Raw genomic sequence first — 12,518 nt, 5'->3', positions numbered from 1 at the left:
AGAATCCAGAGAGCTGCTGCTCTCCATGCTGAAAGGACGGTCCAGCCCAGGTCCTCAGGATGCACCGTGACATACGCATTGATACCTGCGCCCAGAAACGGACATAAGGCTTCAGTTTCTCCAGGCGTCATCATTGTCCACAGGCTCAGTGAATTGTCCTGGGTCTTTGCTCCCACAGAATCCACATCTCTGCCCTCACTGCCTTTCCTTGCAATTATTTACTTATTTTTCTTGACCAGATCAATGAAATTACCTGAGAGGCTCTCTGTATAACTCTATGTCCCTGTATAACTCTCACCAACTCCATTCCTGTAAGAAAGGAGGACCTCTAAGAGTGCTTATGGAATAGATGATTAAGTATATTTTCATTGATGATTTGGATTTTGAATAGTCCAATATAGAATACTCTTCTGAGAGTTAATCAGTGTTGAGAGTACTTCATCAGTGCCGACCCTTGTAGGCACAAGTGACCCTCTCTCCCCTAAAACGCTACTGTACCAACAGCACTAACAGCAGACTCACTCCAACCAGCTTACAGAGAAAGAGAATTTTTATTTGCTTCCATAACAGACCAGCCCAGGTGGAGGACATGACCTGGTGTGAGGGCTCTTACAATGTCATCAGATCCCATTTCTCTCGGTTTTCCTTTGACTGGTTCTCAAACAGGCTCCATTCTCCTGTCATTGTGGGAAGATGGCTAGAGACGCACCAGTCCAAACTCCTCACAGGAGATGGAGTGAAGGAGGACTCTTTTCAGGGAGTGCCAGCAAATCCGATTTGATGGTTGAAGGTCACGGGTCAGCTCTGGACCAGTCACTGTGGTGGCTCCAGCCAGATCAGCTGGAGGATGGATGCTGATGAGAGACTGAGCATAGTAACCCTCAACCAGAGAGAGGTAGCAGCATTTCCATACCCCATACACCACCACGGCCCTCACGTTTTTTTTTGGATTTTTTTGTAATTTTTGAAATTCAGCTTTTGCAGTTGTGGGTGTTTTTCACTAATGATGTTTCCCTGCCAGATTTGCCATATGTTGATCTCCTGTAACAACCGCTCTTAAGGAAAGGGGAGCTAAGGCGGGCAGCAGGAGCCCCTGAAACCCCCTTGCACGGACAGCATTCTTTGCTGCCACACAGCCGACACCGGCGTGTGCTGTAAAACTCCATTCTGAAGTGGTGGGATTGTTTCGACACGTTTTCAGGTTGGCGTAATTTCTATGACTCCCATGGCTGTTATTTCCAAGGCCCATTATTATGTGTATCTACCTGTGTCTCTCTTGATAAAAAGTGGTTTTCTTCCTTTTTTTAAATCCCATTGTCTCAAACTTTATATACTGAACACACCGACACCCTTTTATTAACTCCAACCTTAAAATACATTCCAAGCTTTAATAATCCTTTAATGTAACCAGTGTTAACACAGATGTTATAATTCCTTTTTCCTACTGAGTATTTTCATTTCCTCTCTCCCTTCTCAGTTACAATCCACGAAGTGACTCCTCAGAGTGCTGAAATAGTTCTGTTTGCCTTCAACTCATGTAGTGTCCTTCATATATTCATGGAGTCCATCTCAGGGCTTTTGTATTTGCAATACTTAGAGAAGGCCCCTATAATTATGGTATGGAAAATACTGTATCTTGTATCCAATAGACTTGGGTTCTGTTTCCCTCATCTGACTTATTGAACCTTCTCAGAACCATCAATTTTCAAAACATAAGATGAGAATAATGATAGATATTGAAACAGTCAGGATAGGATGGGTCTTGCTGCAGTGACAACTTCAGAATCTTCCATGGTTTAGAATAACGTGTGAATCACTTGTTCCTACTCCATGTCCATCAGAGGTTGGCTGGGAATCTGCTCCGTGTTGTCTTTACTCTGAGAGCCAGGCTGTTGGGCCAGCCTCCATCTAGAGTTATTGAAGGGAAATAGAACAGGATAAATAATGCTCTTGCTCTTAAAGCTTCAACCCAGAAGTGACATGTGGCTTTTATGCTCCTATTTCCTGGGCCAAAGCAAAGTGCCGAGCTGAACTGAGCATTACGAGGGAAAGGTTCTAAGTATTCACTTGGGAGAACTAGAGGTATCTGGTGAACAGCCCTGCTGAGTCAGCTGTCCCTCTTAAAGGTTGTTAAATGTGTGCTCAATTTTAACTAAAAGGACTGCCAAATAGTGGACCCTCTGATTTATGAGCTCTGGGAACATACTTTCCTGAGGATCGCTCTCCTTTTCCTTGAGATGAGATGAATGACTCTTAGTTTGCTAGTGTCAGAAATCACCATTTTTGTATGCCGTGCTTCCAGAATAAACACCAGACGCTTCCTTCATTCTCCACCCTCACGTCACAGTCACCTACCAGAGGATTTTCGATGACAGCGTTCTCACCGGACACCCATGAATGCTCTTGTCCCCTCCCCTTAGTCCCCCCTTCACACAATAACCAGAGGAACATTTCTGAATTGCAAATCTGATGACATCATTTTTGTGCTTGAAAGTCACTGATGCCTTCCGATTTTTGTTTTTGGAATAAAGCTTCAAATGGCTAATTTGGCTTAGATGGCTCTGAGTAATCTGGTGCCTACTTTCCCCACTGGCATCACTTCCTGCCACTCTGCCTTCTGTCACTAAAATGCCCACCATGCTGCCTTCCCTTTGTTTCTCAGACTGAAGGAGCGTCTGTTTCTGGGGCATTGGATGTTTCACTCCTTCTGAAGAGGTGGCTTTAACCAGACTCTTCATCTCGAGTGCTCCTTGCCATCATTGACGTTTCACCTCAAAGAGCAGGAATGTATAAACACATGAGTGTTTCACTGATCCTGCACCTCTCTTCTGCAGTGTGTGGACAACTGTGGTCAACTGTGATGACATATTTGTCTATTCAGCTTTACATGGTTACCTCTGCCACTGCACCTGTCCTGCTTTGTGGGCACATCTTTCTGGTCCATTGTGAGTCCTCAGTTGCCAGTAGAGTGCCAAGCGTTTATTAAGTGTTCAATAACTACTGTCTAAGTGATGGAATAAATGAAGAAGAATAAAAGAGCAAATATAATAGCATATTTTCAAGGTCTTTTTTGATGTAAAAATGTGGAAATATAAGGAAGAACTATAGTTATACAAATGATTATCTTAAGATAAAACAGGTTGTGTTTTACACAAGGCACTTTAATTAATTTGTTTTCTAAAAGTGTTTGCATCTTTCTAAAGATAAAGAGAAGATAGCTAGAGAGTATGGCTTTACGTTTTTCTCAGGAATTTAGTTGTTAAAAGCTGTTTTTTTGTGGAAAAAGGAATGGAAGTCTTATTTTCTTGAGAAAGTCCGAAATATAAGAAAGAAATTCTGGAATTTTATTTTTCCTTTCTCAAACAAGAGATATATAGTTGAAATACTAAAAAATGTGATTAAGTAGTTACTCTGTTCTAGGTACTTATTGTTCTTGTTGTTCTGGGACCCAATTTCAACATTTGTAGTGTAAGTGGTGTTTTCATGCCCTCATCCCCTCCCCCAACACACCACCAAGCAGTGCTCAGGACACCAGCTGGGTGTCCTATAATGTAATTCAAATTATGACACTACCTACCCAGAGACAGAGTCAGATTCTGTAAGTTAAGTGTTCAGCCCTACAAGATTACCCCACACATTTCAGCCACCTGTACTTCCAACCAGTTGGCTAGCACCAGAGGCTCCCAAGGTCCCCTCCATGGCTTTGATTTATCTGCCAGAATGTCACTGGCCTGGTTCTGTACTGTGGGCTGGCCCTGCCCCAGCCCAGTCCAGGACCTGCAGACTCTTCAGGCACACAGAAAAGAATTCAAGGAGTAAGAGTGAGCGCAAAAGCACATTTTATTCAGATAGAGAAAAGGAAGCTAGGATGCACTTCCATGAAAGAAGTGAAAGTACCCATCTGAGTAGACATGGGTGAACTTGCTAGTGATTGGTGTGTGTGGACAGTCAGTTCTTTGGGATGTTATGTGTTCCCAAGGGTGGGTTGTTTCTGAACTCTGTGGCACCAAATTCTGACTGTACCTTCTGCTGGGGAGGGGGGTCTTGTTCCTCATACCCTTCATCCTAGAGTGTCATGGCATTCACACTCCTGGCCCCGCCCCTCCCTGTGGTGTCACTTATTATAATGATGGTATAGAGAGCTTTGGGGTCAGTCACTGGTCAATTTTTCCTCCATCCTGGATTGCCCTGCTTCTAGTCAGGCCTTGTCATTGACTTCTGTGGCCCCCGCAGGGGTCTCCTGCCATTGGCTGTTTCCCCTTGACCATGCCTGCGGGGGGGTGGGGGGTGCCTCTGGAGAAAGGACCGAATGGCTTATCAGCCTGTGATGCCCACTTCTTTATGCTGCCTCAAGAACAGCTCACAGAACACAGGGAATCCATTTACTCACTAGGTCGCTGGTTTATTATGAAGGGATGTAACTCGAGAACAGCCAGGTGGGAGAAATGCGCAGGGAAGGGACGGGGAAAGGACATGACGCTTCCCCAGGCATGCCAGCCTCCCGGCACCTCCATGTGTCCAAGGATGCAGACGTTCTCCAGATGCGGCTCGTATGGGTTTTTATGGAGATGCACAGCAAAACTGTATTCGTACTGTAAATGGCTTTATTACATTGGCGTGTTTGATTAAATCATTGACCATTGGCAAAATTGATTCAACTCCAGCCCTTCTCTCCTCCTTTGAGGCTGGGACATAAAACTGCAGTTTGCAACGTTCAAATCACATGGTTGGGGTTTCTGATAAACAGTCTCCACCTTTAGGTATTTCTAAAAGTCACCTCATTATTCTAACAAAAGACAGCTTTGTGGTTCTCATCACTTAGGAAATTCCAAGATTTTGGAAGCTCCACACCAGAAATGAGGATGAAGACCAAATATATCTTTCTTATCGTAAATCACAATGTAACTCTGCTAGATGAGGAATAAGCAGCATGTGACGAAACACAGATGTGATAGAGGTTCCCTGTGGCAGTGAAGTCTCAGCGACACTTCACTGAGCCACAAACCTCTTAAAAACAAGAGAGGAGCAGACAGAGGCCTTTGGTGTTGCAGAGCCTGGTGGACTGAGTTACTCTTGTAATTAAACTTAGGCCTAAGTGGACACCCTAAATGCACTTTGCATGGCGAGTGTCATCCATCCAAGGCTCAAGTGCATACTCCTGGACCTGGTGAGCCTTGACCCATTTGTTAAACCTGGTTGGTACTGGCATCCTGGTGATCTGGCAGCTAGTCTAGCTTGCTTCATTCATTCATTCATTCACACATTCATTCAACAAATATTTGTTGTGCCTCTACTGAAAGCCTGAGTTTGCATAGACTCTACAGCAGGGGTGTCCAACCATGGCTCGTGGGCCGCATGTGGCCCAGGATCGTTATGAATGTGGCCCAACACAAAATCGTAAATTTACTTAGAACCGTTTTCTGCCTCTTCAGTTTTCATTAGTGTTTGTGCATTTAACGTGTGGCCCAAGACAACTCTTCCTCCTCCAGTGTGGCCCAGAGATGCCCAAAGGTTGGGCCCTGCTGCGAGGAAGCCAGTGAATAAAAATGTTTGGTTTCTGCTCCTCGTGCAGTTTGTAGTGGCGAGCAAAAGAGCCCATAGGAGGAGACTGTCAGGGAGGAGCTTCCACAGACCAGGACCTGGGGAGAACGGAGGACTCCAGAGGAGAGAGACCTCTGCACTTTTCTAAAGGTCTCCCAGGGTTTGCACAACACTCTGAGGGCCTCCCTGACCCAGGAGACTGAGAACCTCGTTTGCTCCCAAGAGCGGCAGTGTGCTCTTGGAAAGGTACAGACAGCAGCAGCAACGTCAAGGAGGATTTTCTGATTCTTTTGTAGGCAGCCAAGGTCATCTAGAGAGGAGGGAGAAAAATGGGCATGCTTCACAGGGGACTTGTGTGGCATTCTGGGTATTTCCCAGAACACCAGGGAGGTCGCTGAGGTGTGAGCTGAACTGATCAAGTGGGAATGAGTCGGGGGATTTGGACTGCATTTACTGACATCGTTAGAAATTCAAAGAGACAGTAAGTAAAAAATCCCCAGATCTTAAACTCAGTGCTTGCATTTATAAATATTTCTTTCATGCTTCTCAACATAAAAACAGGTTTTATACCATGATAATTTTGCATTCTGCCCTTTTGACTTACCACCATACAAAAAAAGAACTGTTCATCTTTTTCCTGACTTCACAATTACCATAGTGAATGGCTACATTACTTTTCTCTTTTGAAGACAAATAATAACTTATGTAAGGAATCCTCTACTCAGGCATTTTAGCCATTTCCATTTTGTTTTGATGATTATAATGAGTCATGCAAAGTAAAATTTAATATGCATATTATTGGTACTTCTTTTGCAATTATTTTTAGTATCGTGTCCCAGAATCTAATTCATTGGGTCAAGATAATTTTGATTTTGAATGCCTAATTGCCCACCAATAAGGTAGGCTATTTTTAATAGAACATCTTCACCAATTAGATGTTAGTTGTTTAAAGTTTGCCAATTAAATAGTTGTTAAATAGAACCTGATAATTGTTGAAACTATTATTGTATAGATTAATTAGTGTTTTATGGAATATAATTCATTTTCCTCTCAAACTTCTGGAACCTGATGTATCTCAGAAAAATTCCAATTTCTCCTTTCCTTAGAATTATTGGTCTGACAAAATTTAACATTCCCCCTGGTGGACTGTCTAGCACAGTTCATTGCAATTCTTGCTAGTTTGCCTCTGAGACTAAACTTCTCGCACTCCAAGTAAGTGGGAAAAAATGCCTAGTAAGGATGAATCCCTTGTATATTTGTCTCTGGATTGTTTCGTCATTTCTTCAATTGGCACATTCGTTTATACTGGCACAGCAGATAGTCCTGGTGGACAGAAGATCCAAATGATAAGTGAAAGAAGCTATCGTGCTAGGCTCTGCCCCTACATTGCTGTGTCATGTTTAGTAATTAACAAGCTTTTGGGGTCTACCTGGCTGCAGTGTATTCGTGTTAGAAATTAAATGATGAGTCTATTTGGTTTTAATATTTTACTTTAATACTTCTTTGAAAATCCATATTTGCAGAATTTTCTTTTTGATTCTGATACATATTTTCAATGTTTCTTACCTTTAAAATGAAGATAAATCTTTCCACAGACATCAAAAGCCAACCCTCAGGACTGAGGAGTTGATACTGATGGTATATAAGCAAGCTTAGTGCTGTGTGTAGGTATCTCATTATGTGATCATCTACACGACTGAAGGAAGACACAGCACCTGTGTGTGGTGCCCCCTGGGCTGGTTTTTAATTTGAATCTAATTTTTGCATTGTCACTTAAAATGCATTTCACCGAATTATACCATGATGCAAGACAGAAATGGCAGTCGGCTTCGAAATAGATCATTGCCAGTCACATATTAAGCAATGTGATAGAAGGAAATAGAAACGGTTAGACCTCTCAGGATGGGCCATAGACTTCAAAGCTAAGAGAAGTCACTTTCAGCGATTTATGTACTATCGAGATTTTTATACTCGTACTACTTGAAAAGCTTCCAACTGATCTCATAGAAAAGTTCTTTTGTTTTACATGGGATATAATTAAACTAAGGGAAAAATAAAATTATAGATTGAGTCACAAATGAAAAACAGAGACAAAGTCTGGGTTTTTCTATATTACTTCAAATGATACTATCTGAGTAAGAGTTTTTGAAGACACAAGAAACAAAAATGCAATTATCACAAAAGAATGTGTCAATATGCACACTAGTGTATAATACAAACCAAAAGAGAATCAGAAAAAGTTACAAATGCTGAATTAAAGGAGGTTCAAATATGATAGTTAAGATAAAATCATGGGTAATTTATGAATCAATCCATGTGTAGTCAGTAACAACAACAAAAATTAGTGATCAACAGACTGTGCTTCATATTTTTTGATAAAAACTCTGACTTCCTTGATTTGTATATATTTTTAAAGTTCATATGATTCTGTGTCAAGTATTATAACCATATATAAACCCTTGAAATTTAAAATCTTTAAATTTTTCAAGGATCTCTACTTTGTTTTTTTAAATATAGCATACTTTTAAAGTATTTAAATTTTTGCATTTTATTCCCTGTGAAAAGGCTATTTATTTATTCCCTGGAAATGTTAAGACATTAAGAAACTTGGGAATTAATTGGGAGAGAACCATTCACAATATTGCGTGGAAGTGATAATCAATAAAACCACAGGAAAAGATAAGACAGAAAGGGGTCTTAAAGAAAGATCACTTACTACCACGTGAACCTGCATGAAAAAGACCAGTGGTAAGTGGTTTTTATAAAAGAATATCATTGAACTATTTAATGACTTGGAAAATAAAAATCGGGAAGCACTTGGTAAATTCTATGATCATTATGCTTTCTAGCCCACTTCATCTTTCTCTAAAACATAGAAAATGTTTTAAAACATGACTCTAAAAACATCACCCACTTATTATCGGTACAGTTCCTCCAGATTCCCTGATCTTCTGACACAGTCTCTCGCCTTGGCTGCCTCAGCACTTGCTTGGTCCTCCGCCCACTAGGGCTTACAGATTTCTACTCAGGGAACATCTGGGTAACAGCTCACTCCTCTCCCCCTTGGCTTTTAGTGTAAGGACCCCCCCTCCAAGCTCCTCTGAGAAGAGTGTGCTACGGTAATTAGAGGAGTAAATATGCTAAATGTATTTTTGGCAGGGAAGGACTCTGCCAGAAAAATAAAGCAGCCCAGGTGTAACAGAAGAAGGGAAGTAGATGCTGCAGGAGAGGCTGCTGGCTTGGCTTCCCCAGAAGAATTTTAATTCGGTTCCAAACTTTTTTTGTATACCTAGACAGTGACATTCACGGCACTTTGGAAAATTTAATTGGAGCAATTCCATTAAACTGAGAATGGTTCAGAAGCATCACAAAGGGAAGAAATTTAAATGGAAGAAGTGAAACCATGCCAATGTGACTCAATTACCTGAAAACACATATTAAAGACTAATTTGATTTTGAGATTCTTCCACAAATATGGCTACGAAGAAATGCATATTAAAGGTAACTCACCCCAAATGCTAAAATTGTGGATTAACATTTTTAAATGTAAAACCACAAATCAATGCACAAAGGGCATGCAAAAGTTAAGATTAGATCAAATCTCTTATTGGCTTTGAAAGTGGATTTAAACATGGCCAGAGAGAAGCACCTCGTCTGTCCCTCCCATCCTGACCAGCCTGAGTCAGGACTCAGTCGTCTTCATCTTTTTAAACCTCTGGAGTAGGCACCTGTGATATTATGCTCCCAGAGCTCCACTTTCTCTAGGAATAGCCACGTTTTCTTACCATGTTGGTGCACATAGACCCAATCCCTGGCTCAAAGGTCAGCAAATAATCCACGTGTCAGATACTTTCCTGGATATTTGAAGCCAATGAGAATACCAAATCTGTGAGCCCAGACTATTTTGGTCTGGGGACCTGGAATCTTGGGGTCTTTGCCTGTCATGCACTGACATGTGGAAGGGGGGAATACGTGCTCGCTCAGTTGTATCTACCATCCCCAGTGACAAGAACGGTGAAGTGGTCATTGTTCACTCGTGCACATTCCAGTGCTCTCTCCTTGGCTGCCAGATTTCATCAATGTTGTGCAAACTGTTCTCATGATATTAGCAATGGCTGGAATTTTTCCAGACATACCTCATCGTATTTCACATCTATTCCAGCCATGTTTGAGTTGCCCCACTGGCCCATCTCTCAGTTCACACTCTAGGTTTGGTTAGTAGGCAATACAGAGTGGCAGAATGTGTGACTGAGAAACCAGCGGTATGGAGTAATAGGAGTGTCCTAAAAATCCCGAGTCTTTAGCAGCAGGTGTTTATGTTAATGCACTCACCTCTTATATCATGACCAAGCCAACAAATCTATGAAATAGAATGGACTTTAACAAATAAGTAGAGATGTACCTCTACGAACTGAGGAACTCTCTCACAAATAAATATTTAGTAAATAGATATTTAGGGAAAATATCTAAACTGTCAAAGCACAACTTGAACTCAAAAACTGTGTCACACAAGAAGAGGTGGGTAAGTTCTTAGGGAACGTGTGCTCCCAGCAGTGACAGTGTCTCCTCCTTTCTACCTCCCTTCTTTGCTCCCTTCCTTCCTCCCTCCCTTCCTCCCTCCTTCCTCCCTCCTTCCTCCCTTCCTCCCTCCTTCCTCCCTCCTTCCTCCCTTCCTCCCTCTCTTCCTCCCTCCTTCCTTCCTTCCTCCCCTCCTTCCTTTCTTCCCAAGTTTTCATAAGGGAGTTTGTAGAAAATGCAGAGAAGTGCTTTACATATACTAGGCAGACTGATAGAGGAAAAATGAGATTATTGTCATGAGAAGATACGAGTTTTAAGGTTTTTTAAACATCCATGATATGATCATCCTGTAAATGGGGGTACTTCCTATCTGCAGATGCTAAGGAAGGAAAAGAGGGCTTTCAGTGAGGTACTTCGTGCTTTCTTCCCTTCAGTTCCCATCTGTTAGGGATCTACCATGTGCCAGGTATTGACTCTGCATGGGAGAATACATCACCCTGCAATCCAGTCAGAGAAAATGGAGAGCATAAATTACTCATGAGGCAGTCTAACGGGAACTGGGGTGGGGAAGTTCAGTGTCAGTGCCGGGCTCATCCTTCAGGTTTGTGGGGCCTGACACAAGCGTACACCTGGAGGCCCATGTACCTTGTTTTTAAGTATTTAGAAGTAATGGATCTAGCTCTCACCTGTTTAATAAAACATTGAACTTTGACAAATATATAGTCATAACAAAAGTAGAATAAATATGTGCTGACTTGCTCATTTTTGTTCTTTCAATCTTCTAATCAGCTGGGAAATCACAGGACAAAATTCTACCATTCTTTTTTTCCCTCTTTAGAGGTGTAAAAGAGACTTATTCTGTTTCCCTGGAAAACCCTAACACAGTGTCTCTGTACACGCCATTCCGTCTTCTAGCAGTATTCTCACCACTGTAATTTTTTCACACAATCTCTATTTGTCCAACTCCTGTTTATCTTCAGGTCTTTCTTTCAAAGTCATTTCCTCCAGAAGCATCCTGTGACTGTCAGCACCCCAGGAGTTGCCTTTCCTAAGTGTTCTCCAAGTGTCCCCAAAGTTCACCACCTTAACCTTTATGATATGGCCATGTGATTGCTGTAGGCCTTAACAAAGAAGGCAGAGATTTCTCTTGTGGTTTACATGGACTGTCTGCACCTCGAGCAGAATAGATCATCAGTAAATTTGGGATGAAAAACTAATGAGTTAATGAATGAATAAACGATTGAGCGAATAAAAGAATAAATGGCAGGATAACAAACACAGACAAAAATGACACAAGGGAAACAAAGCTTTTGCCAGAATATGAGCAGGTTGAATGTGTGGAAGGAGACCACAGACCGGAGCTGTGAGAGGGGGGCACACCCTGACGTGGCGGACAGAAGGGCTGATTATTATTATCAAATGCCCACCGTGCGCTTGCTGTGAGCAGGCGCTGTTCCGGCACTGGTACCGCTGTTAGTGACAGGGTGGGATCCGGCTACTTCTGGCCAGGCCCACTGCCCATGCTGGTGAGGACCTTCCCATATTGCCTCTGACCCCCCGAAATAAAGGGACTCTTTAGGAAGTCCTGAACCCCGTATTCTCTTTGTCCTTAGTGGTAGTCCCTGACCGGTGTTTTTCATGGGTTAACTTAGATTTTAAATTGCCAGTAACTTTTTCTTTTTAGTCAATTTTCTTCCAGTAAAGCTTGCCCTTAATTCCATCATCATTATTATCCATTATGGTCATGTACATACAAGTTTGCCTAAACAAACCAAAACACTCAGAATATAAGTTGTTTTCAGATAAACCGAAGGGGAAAAGGTCTGTTTATCAGGCAGTCTTTATCAGTGTGAAATGGACTGAAAGGGGAGGTTATTTAGCATGAAATCATGTAGAATGACCCTGAAAGATTTTAAAAAGTAATCAAGAACATTCCATCTGTGGCCACCGATTCATAATAGTTTGTGAGTTCACCTTTCCAAACAAGGAAACAAATTCTGAATTTATAATGTATTTCCACGGCACATACAGTTCCGCTTAAGAGATCTGTGACCACCAAGCAACGCAAAATGGGTCGGACCATTAAGAGAGTGGCTTTAGTCTGGGCCTTCCTCCCGCCACTACCTCATGCTGCCTCTTCTGCCCGTCAGCTCACAGGCCTGCTACTCTGGTTGGTTGGCATTGACCATGTTCCATAATAGTGTGTTCAGTGTTTTACTGTGTTTAGAATAGGCAAGTTCATATCGCATCATCTTAGTATAACATGATGTGGAACTTATAGGAGAAAATATATATAGGAAAATATTTTCAAGGGGTGGAAAGAAATGCAGTTTACGAAAGGACTTACAGAGCAGCTTAGACGTGAGTGTGCATGTGTTTTGGCGAGGTGGGAAAGGGTATTAAACCTAGTCACATAAAAATTTCTTGAAGATATAATTATGGGGGGTGTTTATCTTTTT

This window comes from Phyllostomus hastatus, unplaced genomic scaffold (genome assembly GCF_019186645.2).
Source record: "Phyllostomus hastatus isolate PE091 unplaced genomic scaffold, TTU_PhHast_1.1 phas_scaffold_345, whole genome shotgun sequence".
NCBI lineage: Eukaryota > Metazoa > Chordata > Mammalia > Chiroptera > Phyllostomidae > Phyllostomus > Phyllostomus hastatus.
This window is presented reverse-complemented; position numbering follows the sequence as displayed.